The following is a 22,085-nucleotide window of genomic DNA, read 5'->3' on the forward strand; positions in this document are numbered from 1 at the left end:
GAGTGTGTAATGAGGCTCTTGAGTTTCTGCTCATTTAAACGGCCCTAGCAGGCACAGTCACGCCTAAGTGTCGTGTGCTAGAAACTGTGCTAAGTGCTGGCCATGTACTAAGCCTTTAGCTCCTAAAGCAGTTCTAGGAGGTGGGCTATGTTATTGTCCCCAGTTTACAGAGGACTTTGAGGCTGAGACAGGTGACATCATTAGCCTAAGGTCACTCAGCGAGAGCCAGGCTCCAGACCTGGGCAGGGTATTTTCATAGTTTGCCGCCTTATCCATTACGTTCTCTCAGACTGTCAGGAAGAGGGTTGCGTCACGGTCTCCCTGTTGTACACTCAATTTCACATCACTCAGGGGAGTGAAGGCAGGGTGGAGTCTCGGAGATCTGTGAACGCACATGGCTAGGCCCAGCTGAAGTGCTGTCTTCTAAATTGAAGCTCTGGTTGTGACTGAGGTCACCCAAGGACTTTATGTGCACTGCATCTACATAGGACACTTCGGAAAAGGGAGACATTCTCAACAGCAACTGCACTAGTGCCCTGATTAAGTCTACGGATTTGCTCAAAGTCCACCTCACAGAAATCTGCGTCTTCCCAAGCTGCCCATGGCTGGAAAAGCTCCACACATACCATTTGCTTTTTTAAAAAATATTTCAAAAAGATTTATTCACTTATCTGAAAGGCAGATTTACAGGGAGAGAGAGAGACAGAGATCTTCCATTAGCTGGTTCACTCCCCAGATGGTTGCAACAGCAAGGGCTGGGCCATGCAGAAGCAGGAGCCAGGAATTCCACTGGGTCTTCCCTGTGGGTGGCAGGGGCCCCAGAAACCTGGGCCATCTTCCGCTGCTTTCCCAGGTGCGTTAGCAGGAAGCCGGACCGGAAGCGGAGCAGCCAGGACTGGAACCAAGGCTGACGCAGGTGGTGGCTTAACCTGCTGCACCATGACGCCAGCCTCAAAACACATGATTTTCACAGCATGTCCATGAGCAAGCAGACAAGACACAGAGGATGTGGTTGATAAATTATGAGTGAAAAGATAAGGTCCAGGAGGCCCTAACTGTCAGCTGGAAATGACGCGACTTCTGGAAGCCGTCCAGTTTGTTGGAATGTTGCGTTCACGGCCCAGTGGGGGATGCTCCTGCCTGCCTTTCCCACCAGCTGTTCTGTGACTTTGGAACCTTTTAAAATTCCTCTTGTGTGTCGGCTCTTGCAACTATTCCCACAGATGCAAAAACACTTCTATGGCCCTCACTACAGATGGGCCCTGACGCAGGCCACCTAGGCCACTTGCTTTGACATCTCCCTCTGCAAAGACAGACGAGTTGGCACAGGTTCTCCCAGTTTCCACATACACTGCTGTTTCTGTTATGAGCAAGGGTCTATATTTTTAGTACTTCATTTATGAATTCAAGTTTCAAAATATGTACCCATGATGAGAAATTGGTAGAGGCAGGCATGCAGTAGATCCTCAATAAATGGACTAAGTGACTCATGTGTTACTGGTGTTACCCAGCACCCTACACTGGCAGTGTAATTAATAGGGTATTTTTAAAACTTATTTACCTATTTTATTTGAAAGGCAAACAGACAGATGGAGAGAGAGATTACAGCAGTGGTTCACTCCCCACCTGCCCCCAGTAACCAGGGCTGGGGCAGGTGGAAGCCAGGATCCCAGAACTCAATGCAGGCCTCCCAATGGGCGACAGGGAAAGAAGGACTTGGGCCATCACCTGCTGCTTCCCCATGTGGGCATCGGCAGGAAGCTGGGTAGGAAGTGGAGTGGCCGGGACTGGAACCAGCTACTCTGACACAGCAGATGCTGGGTGGGAGGTGGAGCGGCCGGGACTGGAACCAGCGACTCTGACACAGCGGGATGCTGGGTGGGAGGTGGAGTGCAGGACTGGAACCAGTGACTCTGGCACAGCGGGATGCTGGGTGGGAGGTGGAGTGGCCGGGACTAGAACCAGCGACTCTGACACAGCGGGATGCTGAGTGGGAGGTGGAGTGGCCGGGACTGGAACCAGCGACTCTGGCACAGCGGGATGCTGGGTGGGAGGTGGAGTGGCCGGGACTAGAACCAGCGACTCTGACACAGCGGGATGCTGGGTGGGAGGTGGAGTGCAGGACTGGAACCAGCGACTCTGACACAGCGGGATGCTGGGTGGGAGGTGGAGTGCAGGACTGGAACCAGCGACTCTGACACAGCGGGATGCTGGGTGGGAGGTGGAGCGGCCGGGACTGGAACCAGCGACTCTGATGAGATGTGAACATCCCAAGCAGCAAGCAAATGTCTGTGTCAAACACGCACTCCTGACGATGCGTTCTGATAAGCACTCTGAGTCCTGAGGAGTGGAAGGGGGGGACAGGTGGGCAAGGTGCCTTGCCTGGCCCAGCTTTCTTTCTAGTGTGGGGAACACACCTCATCGTGTGGATGTGTGGCTACCTGGGGGTGCGGGGTGCAGAGTTCCCTGAACAAGGCTCTCTGGTTCAACGGGGACCTCTGGGAAACGAAACCCAGAATTCGGATGGCTCTGCTCCAGAAGCTTCCTCAATGACAAGGCAGCGTGGATACCCACACAGGGCTGCACAACCTTCTTTGTGCAAACTCAGAGGTCCCTCGGGCAAGGGTGGGGCTGGAGGAGCCATGCAGCTTGCCAAGGGCTTCTGCTCAGAAGTGCCCACATGCAGCCCACTGTGGGGGAGCCCTGACACTCCGCTTACCCCTGCAGGTGCAGACCATGGCCTCTGGGCTAACTCATTAGAATATGCTACTGTCTTACTCACTGATAGATAAGTGAGGATGGGAGTAATGGCAAGGGTCTGTCTCAGTACTATTGCCCATTCTTTGGGGATTGGGCCTACTTCCAATCAGACCCCAATACTAATTATAGTCATACTGCAGCAATTAAACAAACTCTGCCCCCTGACCCTCCCCTTGGAACGAGGCAAGTGTAGCCCTGGCCAGGCTGTGGTGAGAGCAGCAGCAGTGGTGGTCAGCAACATCAGGTCTGGGGGTGGGGGGTGCAGCTTAGCTGTGATGAGGTGGGGGGAAGGGGCCGCCCCCGGCAGGGGCTCCATGGTACGCAGAACAGCTTATCAGTGAATTTTTGTTAAACTATGTTTGGGCCAAGCATTAGGCTGGATGTGAGGGAGATAAAAGATGATCCCTGGCCTTAAGCATCTTTAATTAAAGCTAAAATAAAAAGCTAGAAAAAGCTTATAATCTAGTAGGGGATATGAGACACACAGAAATGAGAAGTTGAGGATGAAGTGAACTAGCACCAGATGGGATTTCGAGTTTATTATCAGCTCTGAACCTTGGTCCCCTCATCTGTGAAACCAGGGACCTGGAGCGGGCACGACAGTCGGGCCTTCCCCAGTCCGTAGTCTCCAGGAAAAGGATGGATCGGAAGTACGCGGTGTAAGTGGCAAGAGTAACTGATTCCGATGGTAACGCTGGGTTTAGGAATATTTCCCACGGGAAGTGGGATCTGGAAGGATTAGGGGTTTCTGTGGCAATAAACAGAAGAGGGGACTCCCCTGGTCTGGGGAGGGTCCCTCCTTCCAGCTCAGTGCCCCCTGGCCCTAGGGCTCAGTGCTCAAGATAAGACACCACTGCATGGCATCGTCCCTACTCCTCTAACGGCCAAGACGCTCGCTGCGCCCAGCTGAGCCAGCCTCCAGCGCTTGCCCCACACGCCACCATCACATGTCCTTCTTCCCCCAGACAGCAGCCAGTAACAGTTCTCAAAGTGAAATGGACTATGGTTCTCTCCTGCTTCAAACCCTGCAACAGCTTCCCATCATGCTCGGAACTCGAGCTGCCCTGGGCCTCACCCCAGTGGCTCCCACCTGCCCAGCTGGCATCATTGAGAACATGCTGGGTCTCAAATCAGCCAGGCTTGTCTCACCGAAGGGCTTGGCACTTCCTGCTTCCTTGCCCACATTGCCCGTCCTCCAGCTCCTCCGGAATCCCTGGCCCTCTCCTAGTACCACCTCCTTGTGTGGTTTTCATTCTGGGTTCCCTGCAGGTATCTCAGGAGTTGCCACCGGGAAATGGGGAGGGAGAAGGATTTCCCAGCCCTCACTCCTCTCTTTGGCCGGAAGAGCGCTGCTTTTATCTGTTCTCCTGTGAAACTGCCCTGGAAGAAGGGTGACTTAAACACCTCTGCAAGTCACTCGCCTTGCTCTTTCGCAAGGGGCACCCACGGTCTGTCACTGCAGGAATTGGCCTTCGGCCAGCAAAGCCCGGGGACCACTTCATGAGGGGCAAGTCCAATCGCTCATCAGTCTCCGCGCTCTTTCCTGCTGGGCCTGGAACCCTCCAGGCAGACGGCCGCAGTCAGTCAGTCACAGCTGGTTGGAATGAGAAATGAAAACTAATCACCCTCCCTGTGCCAAGGCTCTCGTTGGCAAGGGCTCAGAGCTCAGGAGTCCAGTTAGAGCGGAGATGGCACCACCCCAAGTTGCTGCAGGCTGGGAGCTTGTACTAACAAGACCTGCCAGTTACAGGGAGCAGCATCCTCTAACCCTGCGGCTCTGCTGTCCCTCTCTCCAGCCCGCCTGTGAGCCCGAGGGCATGGCCGGCAGGGGCTGTGGGCGACGCAAACACAGTGCCGCCTCTGGATGGTGCGGGCACCGCACCCGCCTCCTCTGGGGACCATGCCACCTGGGGCTCTTCCAGGAATCCCCCATGATGTCACCTTGCCACCTTCCACCCCGCTCCAGACCCTCCGTCTCTGTGCACCCCACCTGTCCACGCCTGCCGACACGTGGCAGGAAGAGGGGTGGGGCTGTCGCAGCGCTCCAGGACCAGGACGGCCTCGCTGGCCGCTCTGCGCCACTGAGGGTGAGGGAGAGGACTCTGTTCCCACGCCCGCCCTGCCAACACCTCACTGCAGCACCAGCCACGGCTTCTCCATCCACCTCCTTCGCACGGCCGTCACCTGCTGGTAGCCAGATAGATGCTTGTTTCCTCGCTACTATCAGCTCCTCCTTGGCTGTTTGACAGCTTCCTCTTGCTTGAGTCTCTCTTCCCTTGGTTTCTCAGCTGCCCTGAGCTGTTCCCCTCCTGGAGTTTCTAATGCTCCCCTGTCCCCGCCCCTGCCCCTGCCCCTGCCCCCACCCCAGCCACTGCCCCCACCCCAGCCCCTGCCCCCGCTCCCTCCCCCACCCCAGGACCTGCCCCTGCCCCTGTCCCTGCCCCCGCCCCCACCTCAGCCCCAGTCCCTGCCCCAGCCCCTGCCCCCGCCCCTGCCCCCGCCCCCGCCCCCACCTCAGCCCCTGTCCCTGCCCCAGCCACTGCCCCTGCCCCCACCCCTGCCCCCGCTCCCTCCCCCACCCCAGGACCTGCCCCGCCCCTGTCCCTGCCCCCGCCCCCACCTCAGCCCCTGCCCCTGCCCCCGTCCCCGCCCCCACCCCTGCCCCTTTCCCCGCCCCTGCCCCTGCCCCTGCCCCAGGACCTCCTCACCTCTCCTCCCTCATCACACTCCCCTAGCGACGACAGCCTCTCGCCTTCTCCGCCTTGGACCACCATCAGTGCGTGACTGATGCGTACTTTCCTGCCTTCCACACCCATCCCTGGCGCCACGTCACGTATGTTCAGAACGCTCCTTGGCCACACACAGCTTTTCAGTGCTGCCTCCATAAGCCCAAATCTCCTTAAGTTCTTACTCTTTCAAAGACTTGCTTCCCTCTTAGGGTGACCAACTGTATCCTAGCTAGCTTTGGACTTGGAGTGGGGGAGGGGCCTGCAACATGGACTTTGAGCTCTGGGCTGAGAGGGACGCCCCCTCCTCTGGCCCCACCCTCCAACTGGTCTCCTCCCAGTGCTGCTGTCTGCTCTGGGGCCCCTGGGCAGCACTGCGATGCCCACATCAGGGAAGCCCTGCTTGCAAGCTATGGGAAGCATAACGCCTTCGCCAGTGCAACCATGGGAACCAGGATCCCTGGAACGTGTTGCCAATGTTAAGGAACGCCAGACCAGGGCGATGCTGTTTGGGAGGACACGATTCCTTTGTAACCCTGAAACGTACCAGGGAACAGTTAATCAGCAACTCAGTGAGGGTTCTAGCCCAGTCCCGACTTAGAGGTTAATGACCGACATATTTTAAAGCTGATATCCAGAGTCATGGTGTGAGTTCCGTGCTCAGCCCACTTCCGCACACAAACTGCAGGTGCATCAGGCAGACAAGATGGTGCCTCCTGGGTGACTGTTGCCAGGAGCCCAGGCAAAGAGCGGAGGGCACGACGCCTGTCTCCACTCCCCTCCGGGATTCTCAGAGGAGCCACGGCCGTGTTGCCGCAGCGTGGACCCTGTGGAGAAACAGCACCAAGACGCAGGCCTCGGGCGAGGAGGTGGGAATGCTGTCTCCTAGGAAACCAAGGCCCCTGAGAGGAGCTCACCAGGATCCAGGGAAGTCGCGTGTCGGCGTGCAAGGCACTTCCCCCAAGATCAGCTCCTTACGTGCCCAGACCTCACTGTGCCTCACTTCTCCCGCTTTCCAGGCCCAGAAATCCATCTGTGTGACGTTTCCTGCTCCCAGCGATGAGGACTGACGTCTGTGCGTCACCAGGGCTGGCATGCACCGCGTTGCTGTGTGACCGCAGCCTGCCCGGGCTGGGGACAGAAATGTCCATGCGCACGTGCCTGTCTCGATGTCTGCGAGGTCCTCCATAGGACACCCCTCCTCAGCCCCTCTCCCACCGTTAAACCTTAAAGTAGCAAATCAGGAACCAGAACCGGAACCCCTCCTCCTCCAACAGCGGCATCCCAGGAAGCCGATGCAACGGAAACCCTCCGTCCAGCAGTGGGCTCTGGGGAGCACTTGCTGGCTTCCCTCAGACCTGCCTGGAATATAAATTCCTGCAGAATTATGCACCATTGCCTCGGCAACAGGCAACAGGCAGGTCACAGGGCGCCACCAAAGGTGCCTTGGGGACCCACTGGGTGAGGCAAGGGACGCCGGCTGTGTTCAGAAAGAGCACGCAATGCAGGGACGGGGCTGTGGACCGGGGCAGAACGGCCCATCGTTCTGCAAGCCGGGCAAATGCCCTGGGCAGGGTGGAGCCCAGAAGTCAGCCCTCCAGACAAGCAGGCTGTGTGCTCCCGAGGCTGCGTCTGGACACAGGTGCAGAGTTATGCTCTCGGACACTGCATCCCCAACTCAAGCACTGGAGGGACTGTCCACGCACACAGGTTGGCAACAGACCAACGTCAGATCTCCATCACAGGGGCGCATCCTTTATCCCTTGGTTTTCACACATCTCCAGGGTGGTCCCCACATCTGGGAACACAGGAGTCGTAGACTGCACTGCTCTCTCCACTGCACCCCCAAGTCCATGTGTTGAGGCCCTCGTCCCTCAGGGCCTCAGCCGTGAGTGTATTCAGAGACAGGGCCTTTAGAGGGGTGATTATGGTAAAGGAAGGCAGTTAGGGCGGCCCCAGTCCAATCTGACTGTGCTGTCCCTATACAAAGAGGACGTTAGGACACACAGAGATGCCAGGGGCACACACACCCCGGGGGAGGGGCAGCAGGCGGGACCCTGCTAGCACCTTGATGTTGGTCGGGCTTCCAGCACACAGAACCATAGGAAATGTCCGCCGTGTCAGCCCGCTGGGCTGTGGCACTGCGTTACGGCAATCTAGGCTAACCAACACAACAGGCCCCCACGCAGTAACTGGCTCACTGACAGTACATCACAGAGCACGGTGAACTAAGAATGTTTCCCTACTTGACGGCCACCCTAATCAGAGCCACACAGACAAGGGCCGGTGGGCATCCTGCGGTGTTCCTCCGTCCACTGTCCCTCACCTGCGTGTCTGGGCTCACTCCTGCTCAAAACACACCTGCCCATTTCTTCTCTGGGGTGCACGTTTAGATTTGTGAGATCAGCGGCCCTGGTGGCCGCTATACTACGGTCACAGCCTTTACAGACTCGTAGAGACGTCCGAAGGGCTGTGCTAGGGAAGGGAAGCGGGCGTCGCGTGGCTGGTTCACGGGGATTTGCCGAGGTCACAGTGACAGCGTCCAGGCTCCCTGACTCCCCTTCCCATCCTGCAGCGGTCCGCACATTGTCCCTGACCTTCCCTGAACGGCCCAACCCACACCCTGAATCTCCCGGGAAGCCGTCCCTGAGTGGGCCCAGCACAAGGTCAGCCACGGTTTTTCCAAATCCCTAAACCTTTCGGGGTCTGAAACAGGCAGGCTGATTGCTCACCACAGAACCGGCCTCTTGTTCTGTTCTCGTCTGTGCTCAGGGAGATGTAATTTCTCAAGAGCTCGTAGGACGCTGGTATCTCTCTCTGCTACGCACAGCGCTGACCGTGATATCTGTCTCGCGAGATGGGGTTTCCAGGCTACGGAGGTTTTAGGTGAAGCTGTGGACTACGGGGGACACAGTGCTTCGTTCTCCCACCCTCCCATGCTCCTCCTGAGAGGTTATGTGGCAGGGAGGTGTGTCTGTGCACGGCCGCACCTGCCCGTGTTCCAGTTGGTACCTTGGATCTCAGAAGTGTTTTTATTGTTGCAGAAATGTGCCATTAGAATAATACCCCCCTCTGCAGGGTTATCGTGAAGAGCGATTAATAATGAGTGTGAAAAGGCTTAGAGAAGCTAAAATTGCTTTCCATATGTAAGGTACAATATTGGAAATGGAAAGCCTTAAGTGGGGTTGAAGAAAAGTTGTTCTTCAGGACGGGGGAAGTGTGGCTGCTGTTCTCGTCTCTGCCAGCAGCTCCATCCCCCTGCAGCCCTGTGTCTGCAGAGGCCAGAAGATGTGCGTGCCCAGAACTCTTCGTGCTGTGCCCTTTGTCGGAACCAGAACCACAGAACTTGGCGGGCTGTCAACCTCTACTTCTGAGACAGGCCCTCCTTCGTGATGGAGTTGATCTGTGAGATCCAGGAGGTTTTAGCCTCCAGCAAGGTCACATGACAACACCGGTAGGTGCGCAAGAACCACACAGGCAAAAGGCCGCAGCCGTGAGTGTGCTGGGGCGCAGTGGGTTGACCCGGCTGCTCCTCTTCTGATCCGGCTCCCTGCTGATGCACCTGGGAGGGCAGCAGACAATGGCCACAGTGCCTGAGTCCCTGCCACCCTTGTGGAGACCAGGTTGTAGTTCCTGGCTCCTGGTTTCAGCGTGGCCCAGATCTGGCTATTGTGGCCATTTGGGGGAGTGAACTGGTGGATCAAAGATCCCTTTGTCTCTTTCTCTCTCTGTTGTCCTTTCAAATAAACAAATCAAACTTTTTATTTTTAAAGAGAGAAGTGCTAGCAATCATGTGTCATATGAGTTGGGGATCTTTGTAAAAATGTCATCACCTTACGATTTTTCTCAATTACAATTTTGAGAAGTTATTGGGGGACAGAGTCACGGTCAGTTTTGGAACAGGCACCGGACTTGAAGGGATGCTGTCACTCTCCCCACTAGGGTCCCCAGTGCTCCCATGGGCTGTCCCCTTGTTCCTGTCTCGCTCTAGTGGCTTCTCCCCATGGAGGGACCCCCTGGCCACCTCGCACTCAGCGTCAGGAACTCCATCAGGCCGGTGACAACTTCCCCGCAGGTCCCTGCAGGTCCTGTCGCATTCCCTGCTCTGGTCTGCTGTGCGGCCCCACCCTTGGCTGCACTCCGGGCAGCCAGGCTATAGACCCGGTCACACCCAGCTGCCTCTCCTAGTCCTCGGTCCTCTGTGGCCACTTCTATGACCTTGGGAGCTTAACATGAGCTTCCAGGGGGCCAGATGGGCCTGGGGGCAAGGCCACTGCGACTGGGGAGGAAGCCCCTCAGCCGCCCGCTAGCATTCTGAATCTGTTTCCCCTCTACGTGAGTTTTCTTAATGGAACTCCAGAGTGCATGTCTGTCCCCTCATGCCATCCGGGCACCACGCGGTGGGCTGGAACGAGGGCCCTCACCCTGGTTAATACACTGATGGGAAAGAAACGCTGTTTGCACCCTGATTTCCCTGGTGAAACGTGAAACAATAAAAATTAAATAACTGGGGGGAAAATAAAAGACAGGCACTGCCAACAGTTTGATGAGCACTATCTCAGTTTTTTTCTATGTTCCCAGCGATTCACTTCTTACAGAATCACACTAAGTCTTCAGGCTTTTGCTTTTATCACCTAATGTGTTTTGTTTTTAAAGGTTTATTTGTTTATTTGAAAGAATTACAGAGACAGAGGACGAGATGGAGAGATAGGGAGAGGTCTTCCCTCTGCTGGTTTACTTCCCAAATGGCCGCAACAGCCAGGGCTGGGCCAGGCCAAAGCCAGGGGCCAGCAGCTTCTTCTGGGTCTCCAGTATGAGCAGAGGGGCCCAAGCACTGGGCCATCTTCTGCTGCTTTCCGAGGCCATTAGCAGGGAGCCAGATCAGAAGCGGAGCAGCTGGGAGGGCCGGCACCGTGGCTCAAGAGGCTAATCCTCTGCCTAGTGGCGCCGGCACACCGGGTTCTAGTCCCGGTCGGGGTGCCAGATTCTGTCCTGGTTGCCCCTCTTCCAGGCCAGCTCTCTGCTATGGCCCAGGAGTGCAGTGGAGGATGGCCCAAGTGCTTGGGCCCTGCACCCCATGGGAGACCAGGAGAAGCACCTGGCTCCTGCCTTCAGATCAGTGCAGTGCACCGGCCGCAGCGCACCGGCCACGGCGGCCATTGGAGGGTGAACCAACGGCAAAGGAAGACCTTTCTCTCTGTCTCTCTCTCTCTCTCACTGTCTACTCTGTCTGTCAAAAAATAAATAAATAAATAAATAAATCAATAATAAAAAAAAAAGAAGCGGAGCAGCTGGGACCTGAACCAGAGCACACGTGGGATGCTGGCATTGCAGTTGGTGGCTTAACCTGCTACACCACAATGACAGCCCCTTAGCATTCTTTTGATAACATTCCATGTCCATATATAAAGTCTTAACAGCATAAGGTATATCACATGGCACATATGTACCAAACCCCCTATTCCTCCACTAGCAAATGACTGCATTGTTTCAAAGTTTTCAGTATTACAAAGAATCCTGCATTAAATATCCATGTCCGGACCTTTTATGGGTGCTAAGGGGTTCTGACCCTAGTTTCTCTAGATCAGAGGTAGCACTGTCAGTCACCACACATTTATCTATCAAATGGCTGCGAGATAGGGCCAGCATAGTGGCATAGTGGGTTAAATTGCTGTCTGCAGTGCCGGCATCCCATATGGGTGCTGGTTCAAGTCCTGGCTGCTCTTCTTCTGATCCAGCTCCCTGCTAATGGCCTGGGAAAGCAGTGGAAGATGGCCCAAGTGCTTGGACCCCTGCACCCACGTGGGCAACCCAGAAGAAGCTCCTGGCTCCTGGCTTCAGCCTGGCCCAGCCCTGGCTGTTGCTGCCATTTGGGGAGTGAACCAGTGGATGGAAGATTTCTCTCTCTCTCTCTCTCTCTGTGTGTGTGTGTGTGTGTGTGTAAATCTGTCTTAATAAATAAATCTTTAAAAATTTAAAAAAATAAATGCTGCAAGAGCTGCATGTTTCTCATTTTTAACCTCACCAGCCCACTTTTCTTTCTTGTTTTGGTTGAGATACTCCCACTACCCTCTTCCCTGAGGAAGCCACGCCGCAGGCAAGGATGGATTTGGCAGAAGCACTGAAATCAAGCCTCAGTTTCCACGGCTTCTGTATCTCTTGGGTTTCCTATGAGAGTTTTATATTCATATAAATATATATGTATTTATACATACAGCAAATAAATTATAGAGTTCATATAGCAATCCCAAGTGAAATTTGCCAAAGCTCTCAAAGAGTGTGCCAGAGCAAATATTTGGTTTTGCTGTAAAGCCTTGAATCCCGTGACTACAGAAAAAGATCTCAGAAATGGATCCGACATCCAGCCACTCCACTGGCTTCCACTGCCTCCATTCATTAAAAAAAATCCCCCAAGAAAGCAAATAACAGCCCACTCTCCTGCCGCCTGATCTTGGACAGCTGCTACTCTGCAGAATGCAAGGTTGGGCCGATCTGCCACGAGCCTCCGCACGGAGTGGGAAGGAGGGCTGTGGCAAAGGAATGGGTGAGGGGGGCAGCATCACCGCGTTTTCCCAGTGCGAGTCCTTGCAGCCTCTAACGCAGCCGGGCCTCGGTCCAGGGCTGAGAGTTAGTGGGATCCCACCGGCGTCTAACCAAACTGAGAGTGGCATCTGCGGCTGTGGCGAAAGGAAGCTCCCGTGCTGTGAACGGGGCGCGTGCAGAGTAAAGCCGCGTGGAGAGGGCCGTCTTCCTGCCCTGTGCCTTCTCCTCTCTTCTCTCTCTGCAGATGGCAATGGTCCACAGAGCAGCCTTGCAGAGATTCTAAGGCAATCTTGCCCCGGGTTTCCTCGTAAGGAACGACGCTTGAAGGAAGACAAAACCTCCTGCAGAGCGGCTCTGTCCCCACAGCTTCCTGGTTGCTGCTGTCATCCCACGTCCTGGCTACCGCGCAAGACTTCCGCAGAGAAAGCCACATCGTGCCCTGGCACCGGCGGGAAGTCTGCTATGGACACACCTATCGTTACATTTGGATTCCTGGGCTGGAAGTCAGTGCTGAGGTTCTCCTGGCCCAGGCGTTCACCAGCTCAGCCTGCACCAGCTTGCTGCTAGCAATGTGGGATACAGGGAGATGGTTTAATGGTGAGGATACGCCACCACGCGTCGGAAGACCTGAGTTCTAGTCTCATCCCTGCGCATAAAGCAGATGAACACTCCATCTCTCCGGGCCACGTGCCCCTCATCACAAAATACAGCGTGGGACTGGATTCCTAAGGTCCCGCCTTTTCCCCTAAGTGACCCTGCGGCTCTCGGGATTGGAGTAAGAAGGTGCTAATGTCTCCTTTTCTGGAACCGGCTGTCACTCCTCTCATCAAGCATGAGCCACCTGGAAGGAAGACACTGCTCCTTACCTCCTGACATGAACAGAAGGGCTGGAGGCTGAGATCATTAGATGCCATTATTTGACATTCAATGTGCATATGGGGTTCAGCTCTAAATTTCTAAATTGCCTTCATTTTAAACGTGGAAAGATTGGAACCCAGCTGTTTAAGTGTCTGAGAGAAATTGGCTCCGAGAGAAATCTCTCTGGCTTCTGCCCTCTCTGAGGCAAGCCAGTGCCATGTTAATTAGCAGAGGAAGCTTGGGGTGCCAGCCAGAAGATCGGGTGAGCCTGCCACCTGCTCCCATCCGCCTGGGACATTCGTCAGCTTGTGGTGGCCCTTGTTCATAGTGATAACCTTCACTCATGGGTCGCTGGCACACACACAGCTTTATAGTATTAATAATATAATTATATAATTCATAATCTACCAGGCATCATTGCAAGTGCTTCATAAATATCAGCCCTTTGAAGCCTCAAGGATCCTAACGAGGTTTGCAAGAGGAAATCAAGGCACAGAGAGGTTGGGTAAATTGCCTGAGGTCACAGCTCTGAAGTTCTGGACCCTGGATTCCAACATGTGTCCTCCTACCCCCCTGTCAAATTGTCTCTCACTGCCATTCTTTCATGCGCATGTGGATTGCCTCCCCAGCTGGACCTAAATCCAGGGAAGCAGAGTTCTCTTGTTCCCCAGTGGGGCCCTACAGACAGGGATGTTTAGACAAGATTCATTTATGCGCTGGTGAAGGTGGGAGAAGAGGCCCCGTCACTGTCCCGTGTGGGCCCAGGGAGGTGCAGCTGCCCTTCAGGTCCAAGGCCCAGTTAATAAAATCTCGCTGCTGACTTCTTGACCGAAGTCTAGGCCACCTGTACACAACTCCATCCTGTGTGTCAGGTAGAAGGGCGACCCCTGCTGGAGGGTAGGAGTTTCCCATGAGTAGCAGGACACAGAGGGGAACAAAGGAAACCAGTCAAGCTAAGAAGGTGACGTCCCTTCCGATGAGAACCTCGACAGCTTCCCAACAGACCGGAAACAACACCCAGCGGGCACAGGAAGCTGGTGGTCAGGAGAGGACCCAAAGGGACTCAGAACTGACCTCTGTCCATCAAAGATGTCCTCGCTGTCCCTGGCAGCTCCCCTCTGCAGCCTTCCTGGCTCTACCTGGTGACCCTTCCAGCTCTACGTCCCTCTTGGGGATTTGAAAACAGTTACTCACTCCTGTGCTTCCGCTCGCTTCTGAATTCAAACCCGAACGAGGCGACAGCCACAGAAAGGAGGTAGCTGGGAAGAAATAGACCAGCTGGAGTCCTGACAAGGCCACTGTGGCAGCTGTGGCTTGACCGCCACAGTCGACCTCACCAAGGCTTCTCCCCAGGCTCACTTACCAGGAGAGTTGCCTAAGGGTGGGAACACACAGTCATGAGCCCAAGAAACAACGCAGAGGGTCTTCCAACTGGCCTCCGGAAGCCAGTCTGGGGCTTGGGCCTTGGCCCCAGGAATGCTGACCGCACAGAAGGGCAAGCAAGGGGTGGGCACCTTGATGGTGCTGGGTCCCATGAACTGGGCATCCTCTGCTAACCTCGCCTTGGTGGGGTCTGAACGAATGGGAGTGTGGACACCGGGGGAAAGGGGCCATGCACCCTTCCTGAGCCAGCCTCGCTGCAGGGTTCTCTGAGTGTGACTGCCATGGAATGTGTCTGAAGACGTAGACAGTTGGGCCAGAGTGCCGGAGTAGGTATATTCATTAACTTCTACTCTCAATAAACCGGCTGAGGACAGGGTAGGTAGGGCCTTTGAGAAGAAGGTCACAGGTTTTGTTAGAGTGGCGACGGGAAGGGCACGGCCACTGGCATGTCCTCCTGCTCGGGGCGAGAACTGGGGGTCGATTAGCATCCTGGAGTTATATTCTAACTCCGTGTAAACCTGCTGGGGCACTGTTTTTAGGTAAAAGGAAATGTTCTGCTTCACTCGCAGCAGAGTCCAGTGACACGGAGGTGCAGAAAGACAGAAACGTACTGATGCGTGTGAACCCCCAAACCAGAGTGAACAACGCGGCTCCACACTCTGCTTCCGAGAAGCTGTGAACTGTGGGTCCAGGAGCCGCCTCACCTGATGGGTGCACATGGAAGGCCCTCGGAGGGCAAGGGTGAGAACCGGGCAAGTTTACTCCGTTCCACTGTCCGCCTGAAGTCTTTGGCCTCCCTGCAAAGGGAGGCTCCGCTCGCGCGTGCACCGGCAATGCCCTCGGCTGCAGCGCCACTCGCCCGCCACTCTACTCAGCAGAGCGCCTCCAGCACCCGTCTCCACCACTTGCCCGGGTGGCTCTGAAGCACAGAACCACTCGTGTCTTCATTTGTGAGTCCTGAGCTCTCCCACACAGGGGGAACTCAACATCCACAGAGTTGGAAAATCTTAAGAGCAATCGAGTTGCCGCCAACGAGTTGAAAGATGATTGGCGGCAGGAAGCAGTGACTTTAGCTTCTGTGATGTCAGCAGAAAAGACTCAGGTCCAGGAAGTCAATTATCAGAAACCATGCTAAGGTTTAACATAAAGGAGACAAAACAGCGCTGGAGTACCCAACCGGGAAGGCATCTGCCGACGGGGCGGTTTCCACTCAGAGAGTAGGAAGTCCCCAGAAATTTGCTCTCCAAGATAGGCACAGTGAGCCAAGTACCGTCAACACGGGACGGAGTGATGGCGGAGTTCAGAGAGGAGTCTGGTGTTAGTTAAGATGGCTCAGAGGTTTCTGGGAGATGCTTACCGGAAGCTGAGCTTTAGGGAAAGCATAGAGCTTCGGTAGGCAGGAAGGGAGACACAACAGGCACACTCTGAGTGGCACACAAGACACGTGGCTGACATGAAACTCCAGCTGGGGACACCGGCCTTTATTCTGTGGACAACAGAGAGCCACAGACTATTTCTCATCAGAGGAGTAGCATGACAATAAGCATATTTTAGAAAAGTAGGATGTTGAAAACGATGAAGTTACTGGAAAGTGGGGAAATGAACACTAATGGAACGCCTGTTATCTGCTAGATGTTTCTTACATCTTCTCTCATTTCTCCTGCACAACAACCCTACAGGGTAGGCAGCAACGTCTCGATTTCACAGAGGAGAAGACGCAGGCTCAGAGGTTGGCAGCTGAACGGTGGGACAGAGATTTCCAGCAAAGGCTCGATGGCTCCCCAACCACTGCCGTCACAACAAGGACACGGATGGAGCTTAGAGAACAGAAACAGATGAATGGGCCATGATGAATATTGCAGAGGAGGTACTGGCAGGTGTTGACGGTTGATGGAAAGGCGAGGGTGAACTGGGAAAGTGGAACACGACTTGAGTGACAGATTGGTCTTTCAGGGAATGAGGAAGCTCGTTTTGCTGGGGAAAGCACAGGCGCTGGCACTGACTGGGTGCCCACAGTGGACCAGGTATTTAGCAATGTCCAAGAAACACACAGTACACGCGTAACATAGGTAGAGAAAGGACAAGTCCAGTTCAAGTCAAGTTTGAGATTCCAGAAGGGTGGAGCTACCTGAAAAACAACGAAAATCACAAGTCTGGAGGTCTGGAAAGAATGTTCACACACACGTACCAGGTGTCTATGCAGAGACAATTATCACTGCGAGGGTGGGTGCTGCTGACAAGGGGACTTGTTTATAGGGAAAAAGAAAACATTCGACAGCCCAACATTGACAGGAACAGCAAAGGGCAACCCAGAGAAAGCACAGAGAAAAGGAAAAGTCCTGAGTATGTTGTCACCAAGGACAGCACAGGAGCATGTCAGGACAGAGGAGACAGGTGAACCTCAGGGAGGTCAGGAGGGGGGTGACAGGTCAGGTGACAGGGACAAGACAGGAGCATGTCAGGACAGAGGAGACAGGTGAACCTCATGGAGGTCAGGAAGAGGGGGTGACAGGTACAAGACAGGAAAATGTCAGGACAGAGGGAGACAGGTGACCTGATGGAGGTCAGGAAGGGGGGGGTCCAAGGTCAGGTGACAGGGAGGACACATTGGGCTTAATAGTTAAGGCACCCACCATCCCTATCAGAGCTCCTGAGTTTGATTCCTGGTTTTGGCTCCAGTCTCTAACGCAGACCCTGGGAGGCAGAGTGAGGCTCTGGTGATGGGGTTCCTGCCACCCACACGGGAGGCCTGGACTGAGTTCCCATCTCCTCACTCCAGCTTGGGCCCAGCTCCGGCTGTTGCAGGCCTCTGAAGAGTGGACCAAGAGATGGGAGATCTGTCTTTCTACTTCTGTCTACCTCCCTCTCTCTCTCTGCTTCCAAGTAAAATGATACATTTTCAAAGATCAAGTCCCTTTCGTGGAAGGTCAGGGGACAGGAGAATCAGCCAGCAGTGAGCAGGTCTCCACGAGGCCAGTTTCCTCTGAATGGCAGGCAGTGAGCAGATTCCAACAGGCAGAGAGTGGCGGCACCACGGCTGTAAGATAGGACGATTCCCCTTCCCCACGATACGCCTTTGTGTCAGAACACGTCAAAATGTAAGACCTCCAAAGACACCACGATCCCTTCTCTCCAAGGGGTGTTCCATGAACACAGTCGGTTTTCTCCTTTCTGACACAGGGACGCCACCCGGCAGAGAAGGTGGGAGGAGCCTGCAGACTTGGGATTAGGGCGCTGTCATTTACTCAACTGCACGACTCTAAGCTTGTTTCATGGCTCTTTGGATCTAGCTGGTTGTCTACAAAACTAGGGTGTCCATGCCGGCCTTAGAGGGCTGCTTGGGAACTGACAGGAAATGACCCCGCTCAGAGCCTGCCATCGGCCCGTGCAGCCGCTCTGCCTACCTTCTCCTCCCTCTGCCCCCCACCCTGGGGGCTGGAAGGTCACATGAGACCCCACCTCCCTTTCAACCTCTGGGAACTGTGAGGTGTTGCCCAGATCGTAAATGATTCCCTTTCCATTCTTTTTGGGAGACCAGCATTTTCCTTTTCCAAAGAATGTTGGGTGGGTAGACTGATAAAGTCCTCCTTGCTGTTGAAAATACACAGAACTCTTTTTCATATTTTGCATTTAAATGCATCAGTCATGGAAAGAAAAACAGCTACTTTATCACATGAACTGGTCTAGGTGTTTGCTTCCTCTTTAGAGAGACGACGGGCAAGTTCAAGGCAGGGATGGAGCACAAAGCACCCAGGACACACAATGGCCATCCACTGAATGACCACAAGCACTGGGCAGGTTCAATTGGCTCATTAAAGTGAGCGTGGCCCTACGTCTTCCATAAGCACATCTTGAACACTGTACTGACAGATAGGGTGAGCGCATGTTCCAAACCCCGAGTCAAGACACAGGACCGGGCCGGCGCCGTGGCTTACTAGGCTAATCCTCCGCCTAGCGGTGCCGGCACACCGGGTTCTAGTCCCGGTCGGGGCACTGGATTCTGTCCTGGTTGCCCCTCTTCCAGGCCAGCTCTATGTTGTGGCCCGGGAGTGCAGTGGAGGATGGCCCAAGTGCTTGGGCCCTGCACCCCATGGGAGACCAGGAGAAGCACCTGGCTCCTGCCTTCGGATAGGCACGGTGCACCGGCCGCAGCGTGCCGGCCACGGAGGCCATTGGAAGGTGAACCAATGGCAAAAAGGAAGACCTTTCTCTGTCTCTCTCTCTCTCTCTCTCTCTCTCTCTCTCTCTGTCCACTCTGCCTGTAAAAAAAAAAAAAAAAAAAAAAAAAAAAAGACACAGGACCCTGTAAGGCAGGATCTCTGCATGGAGAGCAGGTTTGGGAGCAGGATTCTTAGGAAGGCACAGCAGCACTGCACAGGGCCTTGTCCTCCAGTCATCTCCCAGACGTGGCGATGAGACGCAAGTCAGCACGTACTCGCCCCAGGGGCCCAGCTTCTGGTAGGATGACGTGGCGTGTCCTCCCGAATAGGCTCACTGTACACCTCCAGGGCCACGCTCACGAACCCTCTCCACAGATGCCCTGAACCCCATCTCCAGAGCCACGCTGCTCCAGGCCTTGGAGGGCCCTGTGCAGGGTCACACTTCTAGGTTTCCCCCATTTCACCCACAGCGGGGTACAGAGGCGCTGCCGTGGGCCCAAGGTGGGCCTGGCTGTGCACGGCAGCAGCTGTCTCTCCCAGGCCCTGCTCTCCAGCTCCCTCACATGGGCCAGTTCTCCAGATCTCTGGCACCCACAGGGAGCTGGCCCCCCACTCGTGTTTGCGTACTCCAATGTGCCTGCTAACAATGCGCTCTCGGCCTATTGCAGGGGGCCCTTATGTCTGACCTGTTCTGATCTGCCCTGGTCTATCTTAACTTTGAGGCCCCAAAGAGGCAGCACATCTCAGTTGTTCAAGTAGTAGGGGTGACAAGGGGACTCGAGAGGGTAGAGACGCCCTCCTCCCAGGCCACTCTGGGTCTGGTGGTATTTGACCACTCCCCAAATGATCTTAACCCATCCACTCTCAGCTTGCTCACCATCATCACCTCCTGCTGCCAGGGGACAGGAGAGAGGGAGTCTCTCCGCACTCACACCTGCTCCTCCCCGTCTTGCATCTGGGAGCAGCTTTTCTACCAACGAGGGGGGTTGGTTCTCTCCATTTGCTTCAGAAACCAGCATTCTTCTTTGCTTTGTGACTTAAGGTCCAGGGCCTGCCTGGCCAGTTCTCTCTCTCTGAAGCTTGGAAGTCTGTCAGCATAACCTAGCAGGGCCATGGGGAGGGAGGCTTTTGAAGTTGTCTCAGAAATTACCTAAGTTGCCATGGTGATCAAGCACTGTAGAGTCACCACCACCTTCTATTTCCACTGAAAGGCATGGTGGAGGAACGAGTTCTTTCTCAACCATCACCCAGCCATGGAGGCAGTCTCACAGCCACCCTGCTCTTGGCCCCTTCCACCTGCCCTTCCCCCACACCGCCCCGGCTTGTGGACAGCCCGCAGTATGGAAGCATCGCACAGATCCTGAACCAGCAGTGGGGCGGTCCGTTCTACCCGAGGGAAGACAGGGTCTGTGGGTGCTGAGAAGAGGAGACCTAAGGCTGGACCAGATTCACTCAACAATTCAGACAAGTCTGCACTGGAGAAGGCAGGACGGCTGGGACAGCCGTAAGGAAACCACGTGTCCTACATGAGAAGGGAGGGCAAAGTTGTCCTCAGCCTGGACCCTGAATCCTATTTTTTATTTTATTTTATTTATTTATTTTTTTTTTATTTTGACAGGCAGAGTGGACAGTGAGAGAGAGAGACAGAGAGAAAGGTCTTCCTTTTGCCGTTGGTTCACCCTCCATTGGCCGCCGCGGCCGGCGCGCTGCGGCCGGCACAGCGCGCTGATCCGATGGCAGGAGCCAGGAGCCAGGTGCTTTTCCTGGTCTCCCATGGGGTGCAGGGCCCAAGCACCTGGGCCATCCTCCACTGCACTCCCTGGCCACAGCAGAGGGCTGGCCTGGAAGAGGGGCAACCGGGACAGAATCCGGCGCCCCGACCGGGACTAGAACCCGGTGTGCTGGCGCCGCTAGGCGGAGGATTAGCCTAGTGAGCCGCGGCGCCGGCCTGGACCCTGAATCCTAAACTAGGCCTCACCATCTGCATGAACACGACTTCCCTGAATCCTAAACTAGGCCTCACCGTCTGCATGGACACGACTTCCCTGAATCCTAAACTAGGCCTCACCGTCTGCATGGACATGACTTCCCTGAATCCTAAACTAGGCCTCACCGTCTGCATGGACACGACTTCCCTGAATCCTAAACTAGGCCTCACCGTCTGCATGGACACGACTTCGCTGTTCTGCTGTCTCCCTGCTCATGCAATGGTTTGAGTGTTCACTACAGGTGCACCGATGGTTCCACCAACAGACAGCGTGCCCTCAACGTTTGGGTGTTCACTACAGGTGCACCGATGGTTCCACCAACAGACAGCGTGCCCTCGACGTTTGGGTGTTCACTACAGGTGCACCGATGGTTCCACCAACAGACAGCGTGCCCTCGACGTTTGGGTGTTCACTACAGGTGCACCGATGGTTCCACCAACAGACAGTGGGCCCTCGACATTTGCGTGTTCACTACAGGTGCACCGATGGTTCCACCAACAGACAGTGTGCCCTCGACATTTGGGTGTTCACTACAGGTGCACCGATGGTTCCACCAACAGACAGCGTGCCCTCGACGTTTGGGTATTCACTACAGGTGCACCGATGGTTCCACCAACAGACAGCGTGCCCTCGACGTTTGGGTGTTCACTACAGGTGCACTGATGGTTCCACCAACAGACAGCGTGCCCTCGACGTTTGGGTGTTCACTACAGGTGCACCGATGGTTCCACCAACAGACAGCATGCCCTCGACGTTTGGGTGTTCACTACAGGTGCACCGATGGTTCCACCAACAGACAGCGGGCCCTCGACGTTTGGGTGTTCACTACAGGTGCACCGATGGTTCCACCAACAGACAGCGTGCCCTTGACGTTTGGGTGTTCACTACAGGTGCACCGATGGTTCCACCAACAGACAGTGGGCCCTCGACATTTGCGTGTTCACTACAGGTGCACCGATGGTTCCACCAACAGACAGTGTGCCCTCGACATTTGGGTGTTCACTACAGGTGCACCAATGGTTCCACCAACAGACAGCGTGCCCTCAACGTTTGGGTATTCACTACAGGTGCACCGATGGTTCCACCAACAGACAGCGTGCCCTCGACATTTGGGTGTTCACTACAGGTGCACTGATGGTTCCACCAACAGACAGCGTGCCCTCCAAGTTTGAGTGTTCACTACATGTACACTGATTGTTGTACCAACAGACAGCATGCCCTCAGAGTCTTCCAATCCCCTGCCTCAAAAAATCCTCACTTTGCCTTGCTCCAATTCTGGCTGTCACTGGAGTTCTCACCCAATTGTATGCCATTATTTTTACCCAACAGTAATCAAATACCCATGTGGAAACAGTGGTCTTAAACAAAACTCCCATCCTCAGTCAATTCTGGTCCTACTCCCTTCCTCTGAGACCCTGCTAAGGCTTTGCAAGACAGCGTTCTCCCATACCACAGTGAGCAATTGGCTCCGCCTTGTCTTCTTGCGGGTTGTGTCTGCAGCATCTGGGTAGTCCACTCTACACTGGGCAGGTGCGTCTGGGAGAGTACCCATCATCACAGACAAGTATAGAGCACAGTGACCCTGAAGCTGGTTATTTAAAAAACAAGTATCCCCGTAGTTGAAAGAGTACCATCGAAACAGTTGTGGAGAACAATGCCATAAACGA

At 54.9% G+C, this 22,085-nt stretch overlaps 1 protein-coding gene across 2 annotated transcripts in view; it reads right to left on the reverse strand.

Annotated features, from left to right (window-relative positions):
- TMEM178B (transmembrane protein 178B) overlaps positions 1–22,085 on the reverse strand; it is a 389,247-nt gene that overhangs the window by 10,168 nt on the left and 356,994 nt on the right. The window lies entirely within an intron of this gene.

The sequence above is a fragment of the Oryctolagus cuniculus genome, chromosome 3, assembly GCF_051225735.1.
Source record: "Oryctolagus cuniculus isolate XC-2025 breed Fujian yellow rabbit chromosome 3, ASM5122573v1, whole genome shotgun sequence".
Lineage (NCBI taxonomy): Eukaryota > Metazoa > Chordata > Mammalia > Lagomorpha > Leporidae > Oryctolagus > Oryctolagus cuniculus.